The following is a 6,610-nucleotide window of genomic DNA, read 5'->3' as shown; positions in this document are numbered from 1 at the left end:
CATCCAAGAGATAGTGCGGATTCTAATCAAGAAAAACATTTTACCCAATTGGCCTAAGTTGGTCTTTGTTTTATCCAAAACATCACAACTTACCAATTTCAAATGTACAAGAGAAAAAACTTTTACTCTTACATTTGACAAGTGTTTTAACCTTCTTTTGAGACATGTCACTCAAATTACAATCTTGGAGTATGACTCTAAGACTTGTATTGGAACGAAGTATGACTCATCTTCTTGATTTAACCACTTCAACAATTCAAGATCCCTCTTCTTAGTCATAAGAATGCACTAAGATTTCCTTAGAGAACTAATTGTGCTATGGTTTCTTAATCATTAAGATGATCACAAAAACTGATACTAAAGTACTCTCCCATATTTTCAGATTTGAGAAACTTTTATCCTTCTGCCTAAATTGATTCTTCTTATTCGCTCTGCCTTACATTGGAACCTTTTCCAATGTCTCAGAGTTACACTTAAGCTTGTAAGTATAATCATATTTACTGAACTTAAGTAAATCATGACGAATAGTCTTATCAAACTTTTTGTGGTGGACTTGACCAGTGCACAAGACTGTGTACTCGATCCCTTAGTCCTTTACTTGATTCACACATCCATGTGAACAAGTAATTAGTCTTAATTTTCCAAAACTTGAAAGTTCTCATTCATCATGCTATACAACTTGCATGATTCCAAGTTCCGGTCCAATTGAACCTTGGATGATGAGAATCTTTCCTTATTTGGTAAATTTAGACATTACCACAAATGAAAGAATCAATTTCATATTTCCACTCTTGCTCTTAACGGAATTATATAAGCAACAATTTTTCCTCAAATGCCATTGTAAGGATATTTTAAAATAAATAAAATCAAAAAATTCTCTTTTATTTTAAAACTTTGCGGAAAAACTATCCTTACAATCCATATGAAAACTTGTTGTTATCTATTCCTAAGCAATATCTCATAACTCCTAAGAAGTAGCTCAAGAATCCGATCTTCAAACTATGCGATAGAAATCCATCTACGCCATCAGATTCAGCATATTCTTTCTTTAAGTTTCTTCACTTTTCTTTCATTCTTGAAACATCACCATGTGACCCAGTCACATCATGTATCAAGAATCTCAGAATAGAAACTTAACAGAGTTAGATAGTGGAATTTACCTGAAGTAGAGTCAAACTTATTGACTTTAACATCCTTAGGTAAATTTGGCAGCTTCGTAACCAATGCCCCTTTCTTTGGCAATATAAACTTATGGACCCTTTGATAAAGACACACATGACTATCACAGACTTAGCTTTTTCTCTTTACCATTTGGTCAACCGAGTTGACTATGGCCGATCCCTTTCCATTGGGAAGAGAATGTTTTTCTGGATTTCCTGTGTCACTATTGTCAATGTCCATCAAATTTTTAAGAAAGTTGATCTTAGCAAATAGATAAGATCATTAAGGGTCTTGTCATAGTCTGTTTCATAGGTGTCCCAAAGGAACTCACTATGTGACTTAGAAAGTGATTGAACCACCAACTTTCTCAAGACTTTGACACCCAACTCTCCCGGCTTGTCAATATGTGACTACATCTCCAAGATGTGCTCACACCTAGACCTTGCCTTGCCAATAGGACTTGAGTGACCTTAAACTTTTCAAGAACTTGTGGGTTAGGGAGAATAATTGGAGGAGGAGAAAGAAGTATGATATCCATGGGACATCATCTTCATTAGGAAACCTTGTTTCAAGAGATTTGGGAAGATCATAGGTGTCTAAACCAGACATCTTTTGGGAGATATTCAAGATAGTTGATCTTAAGTCCTTAATATGACACCCAATATGAAATATTAAGGCTAGGACCCAACAAACTATTTTATAACTTAGAAGAGGTATGCCGTAATCCAAGCTATAAAATATTTGAAGGTAGGTGAATGACGATTCACCAATTTCCACCAAGATAAACGAAATGTATTATTAGGTTTTAATTGGTTTTGAAACTCCTAGATCTTTGAGATTCATTGAACTGTTCAATGGCATGTTTCAATCTCGAGTGTGCCCTTCAGGTTTTGTGACTGGGATGCCGAGGATCACAAAACAAGGTGTGAAGTAACCATGCAAATCACTTGGTACCCTTAATAAATTACCCCTCAATCGATGTGCCGGTTAACCACACACGCTCCATCGATACTATGATAAATATTAAGTCACCCTTTACCTACCTTGTTAAGTCCAAGTTAGTGTGCCGGTTAACCACACACGCTCCACTAACGACTTAGACAAAGTGTAAAGTGTAATTTCATGGATTAGCACCTTATTCACATTTTTCCTAAGTAACTAAGATTGGGTATTATTAAGAGTTTAGTTACTTAGTATTATCATTAAATACTTTTAATGAAGGGAGAATTCTAGTCCTGTCAAACCCGTTCGGCTAACGACCCTCCACCAGTCAAGCAAGCGGTGGGTGAGAGTGGACACCCATTAAGTTGCCATTTTATAGGCAACAACCTTATACCCACCTTATAGACCGGCTTCGTGAATGAGGCGTACTAGCGGTAAGACTGACTTTACTCTTATACATATATATATTATTAACTTATAATATTATAAAGTATAAGGGTTGAATTTTAACTTTTAAAATTCTAAGGGCTAACTTGGAATTAAGGTATTCATAAGTGAACACTTTACAAATTCCAAAACTTGAGGGCAAGTTTTGAAACTATTCAAAACTAATTAATTTGCATAACTTATGTGTTTAAAGTAGTTTTAATCCAAAAACTCTTCAAGTTCCATAACTTGAGGACAAGTTATGGAAGACTTTAAACTAATAAAAGAACTAACTTTTCCTTTATTTTATAACTTATGGATTTAATTATGGTTACATATTTTTCTTTAATGAAGTGACTCTTGAACTTTCATAACTTGAGGACAAGTTATGGAGTCATAAAAATTATTCAATGACACAAGACTCTTCATTTTGTAACCATTGCCAACTCTTATGAATTTTATGAGTCTTTAATGTGACTCTTCATGTAACTTGAGGACAAGTTACACAAACACATTTTATACTCAACTCTTAGATTAAAATGGATTGAAAACAACTATTTCACTCAACATTTCTATTAACCTAAGCAACTCATAAGAACAAGATAATTCAAATCAAACTTTTTCATGTAATTAGTCTAAACCTTAAACTAATACAAAACATGAATCTATTGACAATTATCTTTGAAAATGGATTAGCATGAACATTACCACATCAAAACAAGTTTATAAGTTCAAAAACAACTTAGGGTAATGTTCCTAGTCCATTTCTAGCCAAAAAACTCGAAAATATGCTGTCTGGGGGTCCAACTCGTCGAGTGCATGAACAAACTCGGCGAGTTGGATCGAATTCATCACTTTTTAGGCATGGACTCGTCGAGTCTCCTGATGGACTCGCCGAGTCTGATGGCCAGACAGCACCAGATTCGTTTTTTCAGCTTCTATTGCAGGTATAACAAGAAAACAAGCCTAGTCTCTGATACCACTGATGGTTTTGAGCATTCTAACACTCCTAAGTGTACATGCAACCCTAAATACCTTGGATCTATGTTTTCTCTATTATACATGCAAATAAGAACTTCCAAGGTATTATCCTAATCTAGCATACAAACACAATGACTATAGCAAGATAGAATACATACCTCTTTGGAGAAGAAAGTCTTCATGAAGCTTGAGTGCTTAGTGCCCCAAGTGTGACACCTCAAATGGAATCACAATCACCAAAACACTTGGAATATCTTGAGAGAAAACCCACACTTCATGAAATCGGCTAGCCCTTCTAGTACACTCACTAGTCGCGATTTTGGTGAATAATATGATGCTTATATAGTGTTACAATTAGGGCAAACCCTAATTGTCATGACTTTCCATTTCCTTGGATCCATGGGTACAAATACACCATGGAGCATCCATGGACCATCCTATGGGTTTTAGCCCAACTTGATTATCCATGGAGCATTAGCCCACTATACAAGTATGGATGATTTACACAATCAACCCATATATTTAATTAGTCTTCTTTTGATCACTTAATTAATCCTAGATTAATTCTTGATCAATACTAATTAAATAATCTTATTATTCTTATTATTAATATACTAGAACTTATAATATATTAATAACCATAAGTGTCTTATTTCTCTCATTCAAGTGCATGATGGTATGCAACCCAAATGGACCATGCCGAGTCGGGTCAAGTCTTACCAAATATAGTTATGGACTTAGACATTAATCCAACAAGTTCGACAGAAGCTTTTGAGAGCTACGATTGCCAGTTGGTTCCTGAAGTCATACGCAATAATAGTTTTAGACTTATCCAAGTGGGAGACTGTTGGATTAATGTCTAAGTCCATAACTATATTTGGTAAGACTTGACCCGACCCGACATGGTCCATTTGGGTTGCATACCATCATGCACTTGGATGAGAGAAATAAGACACTTATGGTTATTAATATATTATAAGTTCTAGTATATTAATAATAAGAATAATAAGATTATTTAATTAGTATTGATCAAGAGTTAATCTAGGATTAATTAAGTGATCAAAAGAAGACTAATTAAATATATGGGTTGATTGTGTAAATCATCCATACTTGTATAGTGGGCTAATGCTCCATGGATAATCAAGTTGGGCTAAAACCCATATGATGCTCCATGGATGCTCCATGGTGTATTTGAACCCATGGATCCAAGGAAATGGAAAGTCATGACAATTAGGATTTACCCTAATTGTGTAACTATATAAGCATCTTATTATTGAGGAAAAATCGGTCACTAGAGACACTAATGTGTGAAGTGAAAGGGCTAGCCGATTTTGATGAGTGTAGAATTCTCTCAAGTCATTCCAAGTGTTTTGATGATTGTGATTTCATTTGAGGTGTCACACTTGGGGCACTAGGCACTCTAGCTTCATGAAGACTTTGTTCTCCAAAGAGGTATGTATTCTATCTTGCTATAGTCATTGTGTTTGTATGCTAGATTAGGATAATACCTTGGAAGTTCTTATTTGTATGTATAATAGAGAAAACATAGATCCAAGGTATTTAGGGTTGCATGTACACTTAGGAGTGTTAGAATGCTCAAAACCCAACAGTTGGGACTTATATGACCTAATTCCATGTAAAAGGACTTTCACTGGCTTTTGTGCTGTTGGGCCCCAAGGGTCTTTTGGTACTGCTAGCAAAGTCGAGAATTCACCAATGCGATTTGGGCCAAGGGCCTTTCGCATTCACGATAGCCTTGAACGACTTATGGAAATAGCGTGGGCTTCGCACCCTCTTTTCTCCTCGGTTGTGGGGCTATGGGAAGTCAGGGTGGTTGGATTAAGTGAATAGTAAAGACGACGCCTAAGGGATCCTTTGTATAGTTGTAAACTAGTCGTTTTCATTAATGCGTGTTTATAACAATTCACAATCCATAATTAATCCAATGTCACCTGGAATTATCGAATACACACGTCACAACGGTATAACGACATATAAAATGCGTAATTCAAAGTATTAGGAAACCATCGGGTTTTCCTAGGTTTTCAATTCATACACCTACAAGATGCATACCAAGTCTAACAATTTTTTTTTTTTTTACATTTATAGAAACAAACAAGCATAGTTACGGATCTTCACACTTTTTACACGATACTCTTTTCAGAAAATATCGGATTTTCTGGTGGTTTTCAAAACAATACAAAACATTATGTTGCAAACATTACTTATTAACTCACCAACATTTCATATGTTGACGTTTTTCAAAATACTTGTATTCTCAGGTAACAGGTAAATCGAAGGGAAAAATGTACTCAGTGATGTCTTGTTATTTGTTTAACTAGTATCGAACAATCTACTTTTTAGGAATGTAATGTTATGAAACAATGTACTAAATGTAAACACTACCAGTTGTACTATTTCAATGCATGGTGATGAATGATGTTATGTTTCATGTATATTCACTGTGATGGTATTCAATTGAGTCACAACAGCCCCCGGATGCTTCCGCCGTCTGGTTGGGGGGTGTGACATAATCTGATCCATTCTTAAATACTGGATGTGTTATTTGTAACGTCCCAAAATTCATAAGTAAAAATTTCATTTTTAAGTCAATAAAAAACATTAAATATCCATATCATCCCAACAAAAGCATTTTGATGAGAAGATAGTTATCAGAGTAGAATCCCAAAAATCAAAAAATGTTGAACAAGGGTGGATGTGATTCGATCAGGTTGGGCCCTTCCCTTTTGATCCGGAAGTACCTGAAACATAAACATAAAATGTAAGCACAAAACTTAATGAGTTCCCCAAAATACCACACACAAAAAACACATAAATATAACAACACGTGGCTATGTCGGGTCCGTATCAACCCTTATAACAACAAGTAGTTGTGTTGGGTCCGTATGAAACCTCGGGTTTTCAATTCACCACGCATAATTCATACAATCATATTAGTAATAATCACACAATCACATACATCCTACACATACAATCAGTGGGCCAACATTGGTGCCTTCAACCCACTAGTGTGGTGAGAAGACTCACCTCAACTAAATATATATGAAACACACACTTGACTTATTGCTACTATAGCTCC

This window comes from Lactuca sativa, chromosome 3 (assembly GCF_002870075.4).
Source record: "Lactuca sativa cultivar Salinas chromosome 3, Lsat_Salinas_v11, whole genome shotgun sequence".
Taxonomy (NCBI): domain Eukaryota; kingdom Viridiplantae; phylum Streptophyta; class Magnoliopsida; order Asterales; family Asteraceae; genus Lactuca; species Lactuca sativa.
This window is presented reverse-complemented; position numbering follows the sequence as displayed.